The sequence below is a fragment of the Phodopus roborovskii genome, unplaced genomic scaffold (assembly GCF_943737965.1).
Source record: "Phodopus roborovskii unplaced genomic scaffold, PHOROB, whole genome shotgun sequence".
Classification (NCBI taxonomy): domain Eukaryota; kingdom Metazoa; phylum Chordata; class Mammalia; order Rodentia; family Cricetidae; genus Phodopus; species Phodopus roborovskii.
Genome location: NW_026126003.1, coordinates 190,252 through 210,686, shown reverse-complemented (window position 1 = coordinate 210,686; position 20,435 = coordinate 190,252). Strand labels below are relative to the sequence as shown.

At 38.7% G+C, this 20,435-nt stretch overlaps 1 protein-coding gene across 15 annotated transcripts in view; it reads right to left on the bottom strand.

Annotated features, from left to right (window-relative positions):
• The window catches only part of LOC127218261 (F-box-like/WD repeat-containing protein TBL1X), a 153,866-nt gene that overhangs the window by 35,665 nt on the left and 97,766 nt on the right, over positions 1–20,435 (bottom strand). The gene's annotated exons all lie outside the window — the stretch shown is intronic.

The window sequence follows — 20,435 nt, the reverse complement described above, 5'->3', positions numbered from 1 at the left end:
TGTTATGATCTGTAGTGCTTTTCCTGAGTATACACACTTCTACTCTTACAGAAACCAAATGGCTTAATTATAAAAAGCAAAGACTTCATATTTTCCTACATCATTGCTCAACATACTAGTATCAGTTAATATATTTCTGGATGTATGATCTTATGAATTGATGCTTGAATTGCTGAATTGAGTTTCTTCCTTCTCCTGTTTTCATATATGCTTGTTTGAGTGTGTGTGTGTGTGTGTGTGTGTGTGTAGCTTTGAGGTGGATCTAGGAATCACCCTGATTGCTGAATTGAGTTTCTTCCTTCTCCTGTTTTCATATATGCTTGTTTGACTGTGTGTGTGTGTGTGTGTGTGTGTGTGTGTGTGTGTGTGTGTGTGTGTGTGTGTGTAGCTTTGAGGTGGATCTAGGAATCACCCTGATTTCTCTTCCACCTTACAGATTTAGGTAGGCTCTCAATGAAGTCACTGATATGGCTAGTCTTGCTCTGGGAAACTCCAGGTCTCTATCTTCCCAGGATGGAAATCCAAACTCAAGTCCTCACACTTGCCAGGCAAGTGTTTTAAACACTGACCCATCTCCCAAGATCTGACATCAGGTACATTAAAGTAATGATAAAATAATAATAACGGGGCTTTGGTTTAGGATTAGAACAGAATTTCCAAAAATTTCTGAAATGGCCTTAAATATTTTGTGCTATATATTATTTATACAAAGTGGCATTCTTGGCACTGAAGACTATGAATTCAAAATATTAATCAACTTTGAAAACCAATGAAGATGCTCTAGATCCTACCACAACATGACGTAATTCTTTATGTAATAATAAGCACATCCATCTTATTGGTATGCAAATCTGCATTAATGTCAATGATAAAGTTGTACCAAAGAACTTACTTGGAATAGATTTTTTTATGATTTATCATCAGTAAATGTTTTATATTTCCTATATATGCAAGATTGTGTAAAAAACTTACTTTGGCAAAAAGGTTTCATAAGCAAAAATACAACAAAAGCCTTGATTTCGGCACAGTATTTTTATCATTGATGTACATAAGTGCCCCCATGTTTATATGCATTCCTGAAGACACAATATAGAAGAAGTCCCTTCCTTTTAAAATTAGATTTATAGAGTATATGTATGGTACTGCCTTTCTTAACAACTCTAATAAATTTTGTATGCCAATTCTGAGGGCCTGAACATAGTATCCTTCAAAAACTAGCCTATATAGCATAAACACAATACACATCTATAAATTTAAACCAAGGATCATTAAGAAATTTTTAATTTAAAAATAGTACAGGTAAAATGACAAAATTCCTGTTCCATAACTACAGGCTGAATTGCAGTCTGAGTGTCTCTGAGGGTCAGGGGTAACATTTCAGTGGTGTTATCATCTGCAAGTGGCATTCTTGGCTTATGGCATCAGTTTTCCCTTAACACGTGGAAGGAACACTCTACAGGATATGGCAGGGTCTCAGCAATGTTTGACATATATTTAAGATAGGCAAAATGGAGACTGGATGGATGGCTCAGTGGTTAAGAGCACTGGCTGTTCTTCCAACGGACCTGGTTTCAATTCACAACACTCACAAGGTGGCTAAGAGCCACATGGAATTCTAGTTCCTGACATGCCTGTGGTGCTCAGAAGTACATTCAAAGGGAAAGTAAAACACCCATGTAAGTAAAAATAAAATAAAGATCTTTTTTTTAAATGTTACTATTACTTACTGCGTTTGCACAGTAAGATAGTAGGTACTGCTAACTGCTGCTGCTAATACTTTCCACAAGTGTTCAATATTCCACATGATACCTACAAATGTGCAAGCGCTTTCTTGGTAATCCAAGTCTGTATGGTACAGGAAGTCAAGACCAATTTGTAAGCACAGGAAAACATAAATGCAGAATTTCCCACCATTATCTTCTTAATTTGGGTTAATATTCACAAAAAAGAAACTAGTTAACTGCAGGAATCAATAGTCAATGTTTATAACATGCATACACATGAAATGTGACAATAGTTCAGGACTAGAGATAGATATTGTGACGTTCTAACATGATACAGCAATGTTATCAGATACAGAGAATAACAAAGATGAGACTATAAACATTAGAGCCATGAGAGAGAGAGACAGACAGAGAGAGACAGAGAGAGACAGAAAGAGGGAGAGAGAGGGAGAGAGGGAGAGAGAGAGAGAGAGAGAGAGGGAGAGAGGGAGAGAGAATATACAGCTAATCAAAGGGCAGAAAAGAATGCAGGAAATTTAGTAGAAATACAAAGTGAATGGCTAGTACTGAGTGCTATGTTGAAATAATACAACTGGGTGTATTTCGTTGTCTATTACAAACACACTGTGTGTGCAAGAGTGTCCGGATGGTAAATGTATATGATGATATACGCCATGCTTATTGTGATGACCTCATCACTGAGAATATTTATATATTAATTATCTATATTCACATGTTTATTATATCAATAAATTAACACACATTCATATTAACCTATGTGGTACTTAATGTTAATTCTCAGCCTGACAGGCTCTGGAATCACCTGGGAGATAAGCCTCCAAGCATACCTGTGAGGGATTATTTGACCTTTGGGCATGCCTGTAATGAATTATGTTGACCAGGTTTATTGAAGTAGGAAATATCTGTTAAGATCTGGGCTGTGACCTTGAACTGTATAAAAAAGGAGAACACTAACTCATCTCTCAGCTTCCTGATGATAGATGCAAAGTAATCAACTGACCCAAGTTTCTGTGCCTTTGATTTCCTTATCACGATGGAATGTAGCTTTGAACAATGAGCCAGAAAGTGTCTTTACATCTTCAAGTTACTTTAAAACTTGTTTATTATATGTGTGTGAATGTTTTTCCCCTTGCATGTATATCTGTATATCTCAGGCATGCCTGGTACCCTCAGAGGTCAGAAGAGGGTATCAGATTTCCTAAATATGGAGTTACAGTTATAAGTCATCATGTGAATGCTGGGACCTGAACCTGTGTCCTCTGGAAGAGAAACAGTGCTTTTAAATGAAGAGCCATCTCTCTAGCACCTCCCTCAAGTTATTTTTTGGTCAGAGTATTTTACCACAGCAACAGCAAAAGAGTTAATACCAATACTAGCTCTGTGTTTTGTTACTTTTTTATTTCCTTTTGGAGTCTGGAGAAAGTTCTTTAAATATAAAGACAATAGTTACTAGGAAGATGGCACAGTGGATATAGTGCTTGCCTTACTAACAGGAGAATTGGAGTACAGATTCCCAGAACCCATGTAAAGCCAAATACAAAAGTGAATATTTATTTGGGGGGATTTTTGATATTTTTTATTTTAAATTTGAAACAAGTTTGTTTTACATGTCAGTACCAGTTCCCTCACCCCTACTCCTGAGTATTTGTAATTTTGGCATTCTTTACAGTGAGTCAGGAGTACCTGCAGAATCTTACAGGAGATAGAGAGGGCTGGGTAGCAGAATATATTGTGTGCGCTGTTCTCATTTTTTGTAATCAAAGAAAATGACACACTGTTCTGTATCTTTCAAGCTATGCTCCTCAGCTAAGCATTTTAATAAAGTCACTGGTTCATATTAGAAGTACACAGGAAGTCCATAACATAAATCAATGTAGATAAAAATGTACATCTCATTAGGATATCATGGATGCTGTCACTATGCTATCAAGGCAAGTATTGTATAAGTGGGAGCAGATCTAGTAAAAAACAAATAGACAGATGAGAACATGTCCAAAGACATCTTTACCCACAAAGACAAACTATGGCTGAGTGGTCTTATGGGCAATAGTTTCCTGACTGTGAAGCAGTATGACCATGGCCTGGTGAATCCAGGCTCTGCAAACACATGGAAAAAGTTAAAGTAAATAATCTACAGCTGTCATCAGGGTGAACACAGACATTGCACCCTGTGTCTGGAAAGACTGCGTATCATTCCAGGGTAACACAGGTCTGCTTTCTGTCTCTGGGGAATATATCAGTAAAGAGGAGAGGAACACAAGAGGGGCCATGGCCCTGAATTCTGGTCCCTGGGAACTGCACCTTAGGAATACCAACCTATGTTCTGATGAGGCTTCAAGGATGTGGACATAATAAGCCTTTCAAAATCTTCCAGTTATTCTGAAGACAAGTATTTTTCAATTCCCAACATAAACAGATCTTTTGCAAGAACTGATCCCTCGGTTCCCTTTCTTACTGTCAGGTGTTACTAACTGGAGTGGATTCAATGTGTGGAAAACACTAAACCAGTAAAAAGCAGAATATTTCCAACCCCCAAAACACATGCAGTATTGTTCTCTCAGATACACCAGTGACATGGTTGCAGGTACCATTTTACAGATTGCCTTTGTTGTGAATGAAGAACAGGGATACCTCTTATTGTTGGAGACAGAAGATAAAGCTGAGATGGTTTACAGTGTGAGACCACTGGGATAACAGACACTTCACACAAAGCAAGAAGCCTGTCACTTTATAAAAGCATGTTCACCACAATTAAGCAGTTGACATATAATCTCACAAGATTCAAGATATTGCAAATGCTGCATTGTGAGCACTGTACATTAATGATATAGGTCATGTTAGATAATGGATCCAAGCTAAAGGATTTTGCCACAAAAGCCTGACAACCAGAGTTCAGCCTCCAGGAGCTACTTAGAAGAGAACTGATTCCTGTAAGTATTTTCTGACCTCTGTTCTCATACTGTGGCACATCTATGCCTATATTCACACTTCAGGCACTTGTGTTTACTCTTATCTCTGCCACCTCTCCTCTTCCCCACCTGTCCCCTCTCTTCTCTAACAATAATAATATGTAAAAATTTGAATTAAACAGGAAGGGCCAAATACATCTTTCAAAAGATGGGTTTTGCTCTCATCTAAAAGACCCAAAGAGGCTCAAAACAGGGGTTAAAAATATCTTTAAATGCCTGCCCATTTAATGTCTTTCTCAGTAGGGGAGCAGAGTTCCCATATCCTTTCCTCACTGCTGGTCCCACTAGTCTGGGTATGGAGTACTAAGGACAACACAAATGCAATGAACTTTCTTTGAAAGATCAATACCATGCCAAGTGCCATGTACTTCAAAGATATACAGAAGCAGAGACACATCTCATGTTAAGACTTTCAGGAAAATCTGACCATAGGTCACTGACATGGCATTCCATCAACATTCCATTATACCACATGGCCTGTGTCTAAATGCTTTAAGTAACTCAAAAAAAAAAAAAATAAATAAATAAATAAAAAATAAAGAGGGCCAAGGAGATGTTTCAGTGGGGTGAAAACACTAATCCTGAAGAGCCTGACCAAGCAAGTTCCATCTCCAGAACCATGTAAGATGCCAGATGTATGTGGAGATGCACAATTGTAATCCCAGAACTGCTCCTGGCAAGAAGCAAACAGAAAATAGGAGAAATCAGTCAATGGCGCAAAGGTCAGATATCCCAGAATAGCAAGCATGGCAGAAACAGTAAGAGAGAGTCTCTGCTTCAAACAAGATGGAGGCCAGATTACTATCAAAGACTATGCTCTCACCCTGACATGCACCATGACAAGTGTGCCAGCACATACACATAAACAAGACAAAGAATATTCTCACTTCTCATTGTCTTAGTGCTTTACTCTAAGAGCAAACTGTTGGCAATGTATCACTTGTTCATCTTAAGCATACTCTCCTTATGCACAGCATAAGTTATCTGAATGGAAATTACACCCCATATCCCTAGGAGGATGTCTCCCTAGCCATGTAAACTAGAAACTCTCTCAAGGAGTTTATTTCGCAGGGGAAGAATTTCTCATGAAGGTTGGGTATCATGTAGGAAATAGTCTAAGTTTGCTGTGCTGATGAATGAGCAAAGGACTCTCAACATCTACTATATGAAGTCATATGCTGCAATGCAGGGTAAAGCCACACATGCAGTAAAAACACAATGAGGATAACTGCACACACATCACCAGAATGTTGTGTGATTTTCTTTCATGTGAATCTGTGTGGTAATATATCTGGATGCATTTCACCATGAATGTAGGCACACATGAATATGGTGGTCAGAGGTGACAATAAGAACCTTCACAGAGCTCTCTCCGGGTTTTCTCTATTGAACCAGACCACCCCCCCCCTTCCAAGCACTAGAACTCCAGCGAAGCTGAACACAACTTTTGAAGGTATACATAAACTGACCACATAAAGGGATGAATCTGTCTTCTGTGTAACCTAATTACAATAGGCTTTTTTGAAAGGATCAAGTGGGTTTTAGCAAGACAAAAAGAACCAAATAGCAAAAAAAAAAAAAAAAAGCTAGCAGATTTTGCTTCTGGAAGAACACTAAAACCTTCACTAACTCTCAAATTCAATTTGTGGGTGCCTTGCCAATCTGACTATATGAATGGCACTCTGAAGAGTACTCCAGGCTGGTTTCCCAGATGATTTTTATCTGCCCACCTTTATCTATTTTACTCCTCTTTCCCAGGCAAAAGAGTCTCTCTTACAAATAAAATATCCAAATGCAGCTTCAGAAAAGAAAAATCATGCACGTGCCCCGTTTCCTATAAAAACCAAATTCCAAATGTGCTGTATATTTCTGCAACTTATTTTACTTTGAGCCCTGTCAAAATTTGTCTCAGGTCCTAAGACAGATTTAAACAAAACAATATGCTAAATGTAAGCTACATAGATAGAGGTATGGCAGTTGGGATTGATGTTCCTCACAAGTAATCAAACACGAGTGTGATCTTACAGGGGCATTCGGAGGGTTGGGGAGATGGCTAGTGGGTAAAGCCCTGGCCACAAAAATCTGAATTTGGATCCACAGGACCCACAGAGATCCAGTTGCAGCATATGTCTATAATCCCAGCAAATTTACACAGAGATGGGAAGAGGAGACAGCAAATCATAAGCCAACTAGCCTTGGAATATGTAGCAGCCAAAAAGAAACTGTCTCAAAAAATGCGGAAGGCAATCAATGATCAACTGAGGCACATACTTAAACACAAATACACACATTATAGACACTACACACATATACAAATTGTAAAACTAATAAAAAATAAAATGGCATTTTGAGAGGGAATATATACTCTTCTAAATATCCCAGTGTGAAAATCACCTTAGAGTTCTCAGAGCGACTATAACATTTTATAGGATTATTGTGGGTTAATTAAAACAAAAGGTAGCAACTCTTACTTGGAGATGAATCTTGTTCCCAAATTGAGCATGAACAAAGGGACAGAATTTTGAAGAATCTTCAAAAATTGGGTACCTTCATGATTTTGAGACATATCTCCAATTTAGTGAGAATACATAGCTGCTTAACAGAAATGTGAGGAAGCTTAAGTTGTGGTGGAACCCCAAGTAAAAAGAGGCATACATCAGAAATGAGGAAAACTCAAGTCTGACTTAAATTTTTTTAAATACCTATCCCTCTGGAGTCTTAAAAAAACACAACTGATTCTTGCAGATGGATGGGTGTCCCAGTCAACAGACATGTATGTGAGTATCTAACTTGGGTTAGCCAGTTAACACTCTCTGCCCCACACATTTTTTATTTCTATTCTGAGGCAAGGCCTCAAACTGGTTATGCAGGTCTGAAATAGCCTGGAACTATGGATTTGCCTGCTTTTGGCCTCGTGAGTGCTGGGATTATAAGCATTTGCCTCAAATTTATTCATAGAGGATAGAGCAAAACAGCCCGAGGCTACATTGCCTCTGCTTTCACCTCTCTATTCTACTATTGCACCAAATAGTCACATTCACTATAAAAATCAATGTGCAGAGCCAAGGTCCAGTAAGGCTTCAACCATGAACAAAAAATTCTGAGTTTCAGAGAAACTGTATGTATCCTGATATATAGGTCATAGTGGGGTTAAATCTGTATTAGATAACATGGCATATGGTTACATTAGAGTGTATTTGAAAAATGAACCTTTAATCTAAGTCAGTGCAAATAACAGAAACATTTAAAACATCCATGCTTACTTATACAGTGTTAATAACAGCCAAGATATGAAATTGGCTAGGTATATATATATGTCTTAGTTAGATTTCCTATTGCTGTGATAAAAACACCATGACCAAAGCAACTTGGGGGTGAATGGGTTTATTTCAGTTTACAGCCCCCAGGTTCAATCTATTATTGAGGTAAGTGGGCAAGAATTCAAAGAAGAAACCTGAAGACAAAAACTGAAATACAAGCCATATAGAGTGCTGGTTGCCGTTTTTCTCAGTGTTTCCTTATATAATCCAGGATCACTGCCCTGCAGTTGCACTACGCATAGTGGACTAGACCAACCCACATCAATCATTAATCAAGAAAATGCCCCCACACACTTGCCTACAAAGCCAATCTTATGGAGGAATTTTCTCAATTAGGGTTCCCTCTTCCTAGATATGTCTAGGTTTATGCCAAGTTGGCAAAAATCAATCAGGATAGTATCTATTCACAGATGGATGGGTAAAGAATTGTGTGTGTGTGTGTGTGAGAGAGAGAGAGAGAGAGAGAGAGACACAGACAGACAGACAGACAGACAGACAGACAGACAGAGACAGAGAGAGTAACTGATATCTCTTAAGCCTGATTCCTTCATGCTTACCATTTTCTGCTTTTTTAGAACACATATAAAATTGGGGGTAAGGTGTAAAAGAAGCTTGGTCTATAGAATCCCTCCCCTCCAATATAATTCACTTCAGATTGGCTCCTGGTTTGGACTTTAGGATGATTATGCTGGTTATGGAATATGAAGTTCTTTTTATATCTTTGTTTGGTTTTGCTAGTCTGTTATAAGACTATATACAGATTTGGAAGGATATGCAAATGAAGACATATATAGAGCTTTTACAATGCAGCAACATTATTATTATAAATTTCAAAACCATCAGACCATGAGGAATTCAAATTATTTTACTGTTTCTTTTAAACACCAGGGCCAATATTAAAACAGTGGGTATTGTTTCAATCTATTTTTATGACTTGCATAGAAAGACAGTTGTCCAAAATAAAACATAAACTTACCACCAAACATTTCTATTTCCTAACTCCTTCCAGTATTGAAGCCTTGTGTTGGCTAAGAAACTACCATTAATTACAAATATAGCTAATGGAAATCTTGTTTATATCACTAACTGGTAACATTTTTTAACATTTTAATCACCATCTGCCTAAATATTTCTATGATCCATGATTTTTGTCTGAAGAATACTTGTTTTGTTTTGGGAAGTATGTTAGAGTCAAAACAGGAACTGACACCAGGGTGATCAAGGGTGCTGTTTTGATTTGAATATAAAATATTCCCACAGGGTCATGTGTTTGAACAGCTAGTCACCAGCTAGTAGTATTTTGTTAGGAGTTTGTGGGTCTTGTATTGAAAAGATGGGCCATTAGGGAAAATCATTTGAAAATATACCAGGTTTTACCATTTTTGTCTCTATGTTTCATGACCCACCAAGATGTGAGAAGCAACAGTCAGAGTCCTTCTGCTTTAGCCTAAGCCAACGGTTTCCATACTTTTCCCACCATCATGGACAGTACTCCCTGAAACCATGAGCCAAAGGAAATATCTGTCTTCATTTTCTCTGTATTTTATTATAGCATTGTGAAAAGAACTTTGCACCACTAACCTACAACACTTTTCTCTTCAGCCATTTTGACATAATGAAAGGGAGAGAAGTCCACAGCGTTTGTGCCAAAGATGCCTGAGAAGAGCTGTGAGGAGGAATAATAATACCAATCGTGGTTTCCAATGTTGATAGCTAGAAATATAGCAATGGCAAAATGAAAAACCTTCTGTGGTCAGTCAATTCCCATGTATTGCCATGGCCCATGATTACTAACTGTCTGAATCAACTTGTTTTGTTTTCTCTTGGGCAGTACTGGAGACTGAAGCTCAAGCTTCTTATATGCTAAGCACACACTCTATGACTAAAGCCCTGTCTGAATAATCCTTGAATATCTGGTTTTCTAGCTTGTCTACATATAAAACTTGATCAGTATATGAAATCTAACCAGTTGTTTAATGAAGTAAGTGACTTTTTGTTTCTTAAAAAAAAAAAAAAAAAAACACTGTTGATATGTCATTAGCTGAGAGAGAGAGAGATCTATTCAAAGGTAAAGAATAAAATGAATTATATAGATGGAAACAGAGATCATTCTATAAGATAAGCTAGACTCAGACAAATATTGCATGTGTTGTGAGGTATGTAGACTCCAGTGGAGAGGGGATAAGAAAGGTAATTAATATTGTACAATCAGAATTTAGTGTGCCTTTAATATAATATATCAGGGACATGAGACTTGATCAATATCATGCTAGGCTTCCAGATTAAAGATTATTCAACTTCAAGGTATTACAAGGTATAGAAGCCCAGTTCTAAATAAGGTTCTTTCAGCTGTGGACATTTGGGGGCGGGCCTCTAGAGATGCTGGGTTTTTCTTTTTAATCTAGGAATGACTGTTGTGGAAGCTGGTAATGTGTAGGCTCTTTGTAAATCTTTATTATTAAGTCCATGAATGAAATTGTGACTCTCCACATTAAACTTTGGCATCTTAACACTAGCTGCTAAGAAGCTCACAGCTTAGTAGCATGTATATACACTTTTGAAAGTGTTTAAAAAAAAAAAAAAAAGACAGAGCTCCACAACCTGTTCCTACCCTCCTCCATCAGTATTGGTTTTACAGCAAAAGCAGTCTTTGGTGTCATTCTGGGGTAGAGAGGGTGTGTGTGATGAAGTTCATCATTTAGGACTTAATCTGGTACTGTTTTTTTTTCCTTCTCCCTTTCGTTTTTAGATTGCTCCCCGCCCCCACTTGTCTTTTCATCAGAATATGAACTCGTTTCCAGGATCTGCAGCTCCGAGCAAGCTGATCTACATGATCTGTAATCATGAGATAACACTAGGGACCTAAATTAGACTTCTGTTGCAGTCTCACCACTTTTGGTACCTTTTAGAGTCTTCTATTTTGTGTGGAATTAGAACCTCTCCTTCAAATGCTGCAATGAACATCACAAAATAAAACATTGAAACCTAAAAAAAGAATGGACATTCTGGACTGGAATAGTTAAAATTATTTACAAAGCTCTGTTAAAGGCGAATTTAGGCTGAAAGATTTAGCAAGAATTAAAGGGTTAATTTAAGGCTGGGCAAGGCAATCCAGCATGAGGACTAGGTTCCTGGAAGGCATCCAATGCCCTGCTTCCACTACTAGGAGTCCTACATGTAGATCAAGCTACACAGGGCCTAGGTAACAATCAGGATATAAAATGAATGCATAAATTTAAATTAAGAAAAAGGAATTTTTGATTGGAATAGAATTATATCACTCCCCCCTTTCATCCCTCTAGTGCCTCCCAGTTACTGTCCACTGAACCCCTCCTGTGACAGACCCACCCAATATGATAGCCTCTTTTTTTTGTTACATGAGTACATATATGTGTGGATATACAAACACATGACTCTTTTTTTTGTCCAGTGTCAAATGGTCAGCCCTGAAAGCACACATAAACATTATATGGATGGAGCAGGCCATATTTTGGATGTGATAACATGTAGACAAAAACATGGCATTTGCTAATTATTATAGCAACTACAGGAAAAACCAATTTCTCATTGGGGTCTTTTTAACTGCCAGAGAGACCCTGAAGAATGTCCTTTTCTCTGACTGAGCACAGAGAAATGACATTCTACAAATTTCTTAAATTATGCAGGTCAGAACTATAACACTCCAAACATACCAAAATAATACTATAAATTATGTTCAGCAATGGCCAGGAATACAGCTCAGTGGTAGAGTGGTGCTTAAGACCCTGAGTTCTATCCTAATTCCAACAGTATTTTAGCAAGCTGTATGCTTCTTTGGTGAACACTGTCACAATAAAATGCAAATATCACAGTGGTTTTACTATGTTTCTTCTCTTAGCATCATGGCATGGCAAGTGCTATGCATATCATGTGCTTTACCTAGTAGGATTCAAGGTGTTTGCCTGCTTTGTTCATTGCTACCCTCCCTGCATTTCACCCAGTAACTGCCCAATGAATAGTCACTGGGTTGTACAATCTGTTAAGCTGAGAGAGGAAGTGAGGACATATCAAAGAACATCATGTCCATCAGGAATCAATATGTATAGCTATTAAGAAAAGAGCGAGTCACAGTATGTGTGATGGTTAATAGTGATTGTCAGTTTGATAAGATCTAGAATCTCCTAGAGACAAGCCTTTCAGAATGCCTGAAGGATTATCCAGATTAAGTTAACACAGGTGGAAGACTCACCCTGAATCTGGGTGGCACCATTATATGGTACAGGACTGAATAGAAAGGAGAAAATGAGCTGAACCTTTGCCTTCATCTCTTTCTGTTTCCTGAGTTTTGATGCAAGGTAGCCAGCTGTCTCATGTCTCTGGAGCCAAAATAAAAATTTTCTCGCTCTATTTCCTATAAAAATTTACTTTCTGAAGCCATGCACAGACATAATCCCCCAGAATCCAGAAGGCTGAGGCAGGAGGTTCAAGTTTGAGGAATGCCTGGGCTACATAGTAAGACCTCATCTCCACATCAAAAGTAGCCAAAATATTAAGTAAGGCCTTTTAGATTTCTTTTTCCTACTACTCAAGCTCCAAAACCAGTAAGAGTGTCTTCATTTTTTACATTTACCAATACTCAACTTGAACATAAAATTTTTCAGTGAAAATGTGACTGGAAGCTCATAAAATGCACACTTGAAAAAGGGAACTTTTCAGTCATGGAATACTTCTCTAATTGGTTCACACACAAATTTTTAAATTACATGTCTACAGCATTTTTCTTCTTGAACCATTTCCAAATCCATTAATAACAACAAACTTGTCCTAGTTTAACACTAACCCCTGCCTAAAAATAGAGCAACTTTCCACTTGAAAAGTATTTTCCATTTTACGAGTTGGTTTGCCTAGTTTCAAAAAGGAGCCTGAGAGCTTCAAACCCTGACAAGAACATCACAGTAGTTGTAGGCCTGCAACCAAAATGACATTGTTCACATGGATAATACAAGGAGCATCTATAGAAATCACATTACTCTAATACACCAGGTACATTTGATTTTTATGTATAAGTGTAATTTTACTTGCATGTATGTATGTGCACCATGTATGTGCAGTGCCTACAGAGGCCAGAAGAGGGTGTCCAACTGGCTGAAACTGGAGTTATGGTGTATTAGCTGCCATGTAAGTTCTAGGACTGGAACACAGATCCTGTACAAGAGCAGCCAGTGATCTTAAATAAGATTTATTTTTTATTTCCTGTATATGGCACTTCTCCTGCCATGTAAATGCCCATGTACACAGTGCCTGCTATGGCCAAAAGAGGGTGTCATACCCCCTGAACTGGAGTCAGAGTGTGTGAACTGCCATGGTTGGTGCTAGAAACCAAACTTGGGTCATCTGCAAGGCAGCACATGATCTTGACTGCAGAGACATCCCTCCAGCCTCTAGGCAAAGTTCAAAGTAATGGTGTTATATGTGAAAGCTTCAGTGTTAACATAGGGCCAGATATTAGAATGTAAATTTATGAGTTTCTTTTTACTTTTTCATTTGTAGCTTGTTTTCAATTCCTATTGGATAAAGAAAACAGTTGAGTTCATGGATTCTTTCTTTAGGCTCTGAAACATGTTAATGGTAGCTGGAAATGAAGAAGGGACACTTGAAATTTGTGTGCCCAGTCTATGTGTAAATATGTATGCATGTTCCCAAATGTGCATAGAGGGCAGAGGAGGACACAGAGTGTGCTACTCTTATCACTTTTGGCCTTATTCCCTTGCAGCAGTCTTTCATTGATGTTGGAGCTGGGCTGGAAGCCAACAATCCCCCCGTGATCCTCTTCTCTACCCCCACAGTTCAGGTGTCATAGGCATTTTTACCTACTGAACCATCTCCTCAGTCTTCAGAAATAAATGTGTTCAAGGCTAAATAATCACTGTTTTAGTTCTATGCTCTCAGCATCCTTCTGTCTCCTTGACCAGTTTGAAACACATTAATAATCTCAGTGTTCTGGCAGAAGATAAGTCATCCCTATGGAAAAATTTAAAAAGGCGGTTTTCTCTAAAGTTATTTTTAATATACTAAACTATTATAAGTTCCCTTAGACACTAAATCAAGCTGCAGGTAGAAGCTGTGGGAGTCAGATAAAAACATCATGGGCAAGTGGTTCCTGCACTGAGCTGGCAGCCACCTTCCACCTTTGAGCTCTTTGACCTTTACATATCTTAGCTATTGCTCTAACAGGCAGCAAGGTGAGCTGCGAATACACAATGAGGAAGGACTAACTCCACCTGTGTGAGGTTTTTCTTGCCTGTATATAAGAATGTCTACAACAATACTCCTGTAACTGTAGGGCCCATAGAAGCTTGTTACACACCTGCCATGGCAGACTCAATAGGGACCAACCAGAACGTAGGTCTGGAGTTTCTATTTACCCTAAGGCAATAGGTAACTCCAGGAAAGACTACAAACTGGGACAACCAAGATACCATCCAGGGGGAAAGTCCCTAACATTTCAACCAATGTAGATAGGATTATAGGATCCCTCAGGCCAGCATACACCTAGACATCTTTCACCTGGACAAATGTCAGACAATCAGGGGTCCTGAACCCTAAAAATCTCCACCCCAACATCTACTATAATAAAACCCCCAATCCCATATTGGGGTGGACACATAGAGAGTCCAAATTTCAACTTGAATAAAGGCTAAAAGTTCTTTGCATTAACATATGGGATTCAGTCTCCTTGTTGGAATTTGTGGGGACTCCAAATCTGGGCCTAACAGTGACACAATGTACAGCCTTCCTAACAGATGCCAGGGAAGGCAATGGTGATATTAGTGGGGTTTGTCTTCAGCTGCATTAGTCAAATCTCAAATCTTGTTGGGTGACTCCCATTAAAATGTCCCACCTTGGGCCACTCTTGGTTACTGTAGTTATTCTTGTCTTATTAAATCCTCTATCACACAGTACATCCTGTTGCTGACATTTCTTAGCTGTTCTTTCAAAACTTAATCAAGCCTTACTCTTTAAAAACACAGGAGGACCTGGAGAGACGACTTAGAGGATGAAGGGCTTGTCATGAAAGCATGGGGACAGTCCTACAAATTTCCAACACTCAAAAAAAATGGGGTAGGTAGGCTGACCTGTCTCTAACTCTGGAGACCCAAGGGCAAAGAGAGGGGGATAATCCTCAAGGCAAACTGGCTAGCAAGAATAGCCATACTGGCAAGCTATGGGTTCAACTGAGAGATTACCTCTACAAATTGTGTGGAGAGCAATCCAGAAAAGCGCAAGACGTCAACTGCTGGCCCTCCCTACTGATACTCAAAACGTGCACCTGTGTGTCTGTGGGGAGGGAGGTATGTGTGTACATACAAGCACACACAGAGTGAGAGAATGGGGTCACAAATGAAGCAGACTGGTATATTTGGCTCATAATGCTTTGTCTAGGTACTTTAAAAAAAAACTTACAGGTCTTTTGCTTATGTATGTGGCTTCTGATTTTGTTGTTATGCTTTTCTGTATCTGTATGTGTGTCTCTGTACCTATATATTTCTTGCACTTTTACTTTGACTCTTTTTCTGTTGGCTTTGTCTTACTATTATTTTTAGTACCCTATTTGTTTTTTAATGAGAGAAAGAAAAGCTATAATTTGGGTGGGTGAGAAAGTGAGGAGGATCTGAGGAGGAGGAGGGAAATCAGAATGTATTGTATGAAAAACAATCTATTTTCAAAAAAAAAAGCACAAAGGAACAAATGTCTTCAAATGCTGGCATATGTGCTGTTGAATAGCTACACTGAATCCATAGTGACAAGTCAAACTACTTGGGGGTCCTTGAGATAGCAAGGAAAATTTAAAACTGAACTAATCTATCACACAACAGATATATGTAACAAATATGTAGCAGTTCTCTTTATGAGCTGGAAATTACAATGCACAAGGAGATTTGCTTTTGGGTTCATTTAATCATGAGTTGTTTGTTCTTGAAGGAAACTGGCAGTAGTCACACAAACCCTATATATAGCTAAGTTCATCATCCACCAGGAGCCACACTCTGAAAGAAAGTGTAGCATCCCTCTCCCTGACCAATGTTTATGCTGACTGCACAAGGTGGCAGCATGTAAATTCCTATTGATTTAAAAAAAAAAAAAAAGGATCACAAGCCACATATCTATGGATTAGTTCAAACTGTATTGAACCTAGCAGGAAATGATTCACTAGAAACCTGCCTTTCCCAGTTAGCATACTTTTGAGCAAAAATATGTGAGCATCATCAAAAAGTTAAATCTGCAAAACACAGAACATCTACTCCAAAATTATCAGAGCAACCCAGCAGTAATTTCTCAATCATTGTTTTCCTTGCCTTTTTTCTATTTCATTTCAAGGGTTGAGATGCTTTCTTTGGAAGAAATAAAGAAACACAAGCTTAAATGAAGTAACTGTGCTCAGGAAAAGGCTGGAATAGATAGTACGTATGCTATTGAACAGTATGATGTTGCAAATCCATTAAAGGAAATCTGGTAGCTGAAGGCTATCATAATGGTGCAGGTGAGAGGGCTTGGTGGTGAAGTGTTGACATACAAGCATGTGGATCTGAATTCAGACCCCCAGAACTCAGGTACCACAAGCCTCAGTGATGCCAGCATGCCCCTACCAGGAGACAGGAGGTAGAAACTGTAGAAACAGGGTAATCAATGGATGCTGCTAGCCTAGAGTATGAAACTACAAATAAGACAGACCTACTCTCAAATAAGGTAAAGAAAACCAATATCCAAAGATGTCCTCTGGCCTCCAACTGGTTACCATATGGACAATTTTACACAGACAGACAGACAGACAGACACACACACACACACCCCTGAATGATGACTTCAGAGAAATACAGAAGACAAGTTATTTTCTCCATGAACAAGCCATCTCAGTGCTTCTAAGACAGTATGCAGCCTGCCACATCAGATACTCTGTTAACATGTATGTAACTCAAGACATGTCAATTAATACGCATTCTCTGCGTTAACACTGAACTCTGGCTAAGCAGAAACTCTGAACTCAGAAACACTGACCTCTGACCAGCAGAAACAAACTACAAGTTTGTTAAATCACACCTAAATTTTAAAACAGTATTTTATTACCTAATATCCTAAGAGTTTATACAAGTTCCACAACTGTCGATCTATAAATGAACAGTATCTTTATTCTCTGTGTATATATAGCTAAGTATTGTTTGTGTTTGTATACACCTATGTGTGGGTATGCAAGGAAGGAAACTGTCAGTGTTAGGTATATTTCTCCATCGCTCCCCACTTTTTTTTTCCTTGATTTTCAGGACAGGGTTTCCCTGTGTAGTCTTGGCTGTCCTGGAATTTCCTTTGTAGACCAGGCTGGCCTTGAACTCACAACATCTGCCTGTCTCACAAGTGATGAGATTAAAGGCATGCACCACCACATCCAGCTTCTTCCACCTTTCTTTTTAAAGTTCTCTCATTAAATCAAAAGCTCACTGATTGGCAAGACTACCTGTCCTGCAACTCCAGTGGTTTCCTTACCTCACCACTGCTGGAGTGACAGAAGAGTACTGTAGTACCTGGCTGTTTACATGGGCTTTGGGGATTTGAACTCTTGTCCTTGTATGGATGGCAGTTAAGCAACCACGCCTCTACCCTCCTCACCCCCACACACACACCCTTAAAAATAATCTACCAATTTAGGACTAGATAATAAAGTTAGGGGTTGGGAGCACCAAGTGTATCAATTACCATGAACAACCAATTGAAATTTTGGCATATAGAACTGACTTTTCAGGACGTGTCGTAATTGACTACTTAGGTTCTGTGTTCAATCTTAGCACACTGAGTTCTCTTTAGTCTTTGTTTAATATTCAACTCTAATACTTTTGAGTTAGCATTTGGCTTAAGTCCAGAGACTAATGTACCAACTAAAGTCAGCCTTTAGATGAAAATCTGACAGTGCAGTCCTTGAAAACAGCTGACAGGAAACCCACAGAGTGTATAGCTCAAGAGAACCCCAGAGTTTTCAAGTACAGGGAAAGAAATGCAAATGGAAGACCAACAACCCATCCCTTTTCAAATCAAGAAAATGCAATGGGGAAATGCCAGGCATGCTTGGCTTAGTTAACTGTGAGCATGTTAAGTGGTCTTATCTGACTACAACCCCTTTCCTCCAACCCCTCTGACCCCCACATGGTTCCAATCCAGTCCCTTGACATTTCAAGAAAGCAATCTGATAATCTGTCTCAAGAGCCCTACACTTCTATTTCCAGCAATCTCCCCTAAAGCAAAAACTGCAAGCAGTCTAAAATGCAAGCACGTGTGCTAAATAAATCATAGACTGTTACTTGACAAGCGAGATATGGGCACGTATTTTCAGTTCATGTGCATTTTCTCCAAGTTTAATGGGAAGATACTGTGGTTGTATAAATGAGAATACCCCACCCCCATAGGCTCATACATTTGAATGCTGGTTCACAGTTGGCAGAAATAAATGGGAAAGCTAAGGAGGTGTGCCCTAATTGCAAGTGTGTCACTAGGGGTGGACTTCTGAAATTCCAAAATGCAACTTATAATTCCTAGTTAGTTCTTTCTTGGACTCCAACTTGTGAATCAGATATGAACCCTTAGCTACTGTTTCAGTGTTTTGCCTGCCTGCCATCATGCTCCCTACTATGATAGTGATGACTGTGGACCCTGACCCTTTAGAACCTTGAGTACCCAAATTAAATCTTTATTATGGTGTCTCTTCACAGCAATAAAAAAAAGTAAGATACACATTTCAAAGCTAGACAAGTCAGCTGCATACCCATAAACATGCAGAAGAAGGTTGGGGGAATTTCTATGGATATGTGTATCCATGTCTTTGCATGTTTAATTTTATTTTCCAAATTGCTGACCGAGGACTGACTGATTTGTAAACTCATTCGTTCACTCATTCATTTACATTTATCGCTAGCAAAACCTCTTAAAGATCCTAGTACTCAAAGAGTAAAAAATGAACTATTTGCCTCCTTTCCTATAGATGTTGGAGATAATTTCTTTGTGCATGGAAGGTTCTAGAATAGTTTCTCTCCCATCTCTGCAACTAGCTTCCTCACAGTCACCTTTTTTGTACTTTTGTGATGCTAAAGTCTATAAACACAGCGTTAAATATTTATGGTTGATATTTGTTGCTTCTAAAAATACTCAGTGGCGAAAGATATGCTTAAACTTCTTGCTGAATTAATGGAGGTATTCTTTTGCAGAGAGTCTGCCAACTACCCACAGCATCAGACTGCTAGTCCTTTACAACATCTCTAGAATTCCACGAGAATTGGTTCAATAGAACTAAATAGAAACACCCAACTGTGGACTGCCTCCAAACTTGCTCCTGCCAAGTGGAATTACTTTATTGGAGCATCTATGTAAAGTAATGAAATATTACATAAATTCATAAGCTACCAGAACACATGCAATTTTTTTTTTTAGTGAAACCCATTTGAATGTTTTCCTATGGACTTAACCATAGCAGATGTTCAAGCTAAAATACAGAGACACACCCCCCGCCCTGATAACATTTTCAAAGAAAGCCCAATACTTTCCATAGAGAGATTAGTGAACAGATATATTTTCATGTAAAACATAAGCTAAATACCTCCAGAAAGTGAAATTTATTACATTAAACCCAGTGTGTGCTCTGAATGAACACTGTATAGAAAGGCGAAAGGATTAAATTCAGGATGTACACATTTAGCTCCCACAACTTCAGGAAGAAGGCAAAAGTGAACATCAACAGCATGTTATGTTGACTATATACCCCTTTGATAGGAGAAAAAAGTGGGTTTCATCTCCAGGGTACCCCCCAAATACATTATCCCACTCTAATCACCTGAATAACATCAGACCAATTCCAACTGAAGAAAACATATAAACAGGCCTTCTGTAAACTCTCAAGGTCAACACACACAAGGTAAGTCTGAAAAACTGCCACAGACAAACAGAATAAAAGGACTGGGGCGAGGGGGGGGGGATCCAGGACACAAGGTTTCCCAGATGTGAACCTCAAACTAGAAAAGAACATTTGTGGAATAATGGACAAGCTCTGAAAAGTCTGACATGTAGCTAGTAATTTAAAGTAGTTAAAGGGAGCATCTATGTGCTCTTTTTGTTACAACTACCAGTTTTGCTTATGCACCTCTGTATATCAGCCCTCCAGGTAAGCTCTTAAGAAGCCACTGTTAAGTACTACCATTTGTGATTCATGGGGTAGCTCACCCTCCAGTACAAGTATATCATATAGAACTACCAGCCCATGTGTATGTGGTAGTTTGAATAGAAGTGGCCACAACAGACTATGTGTTTGAATGCTTGGCCCATAGGAAGTGGCACTATTAGCAGATGTGGCCTTGTTGGAGGAAGTGTGTCACTGTGGCAGTCTC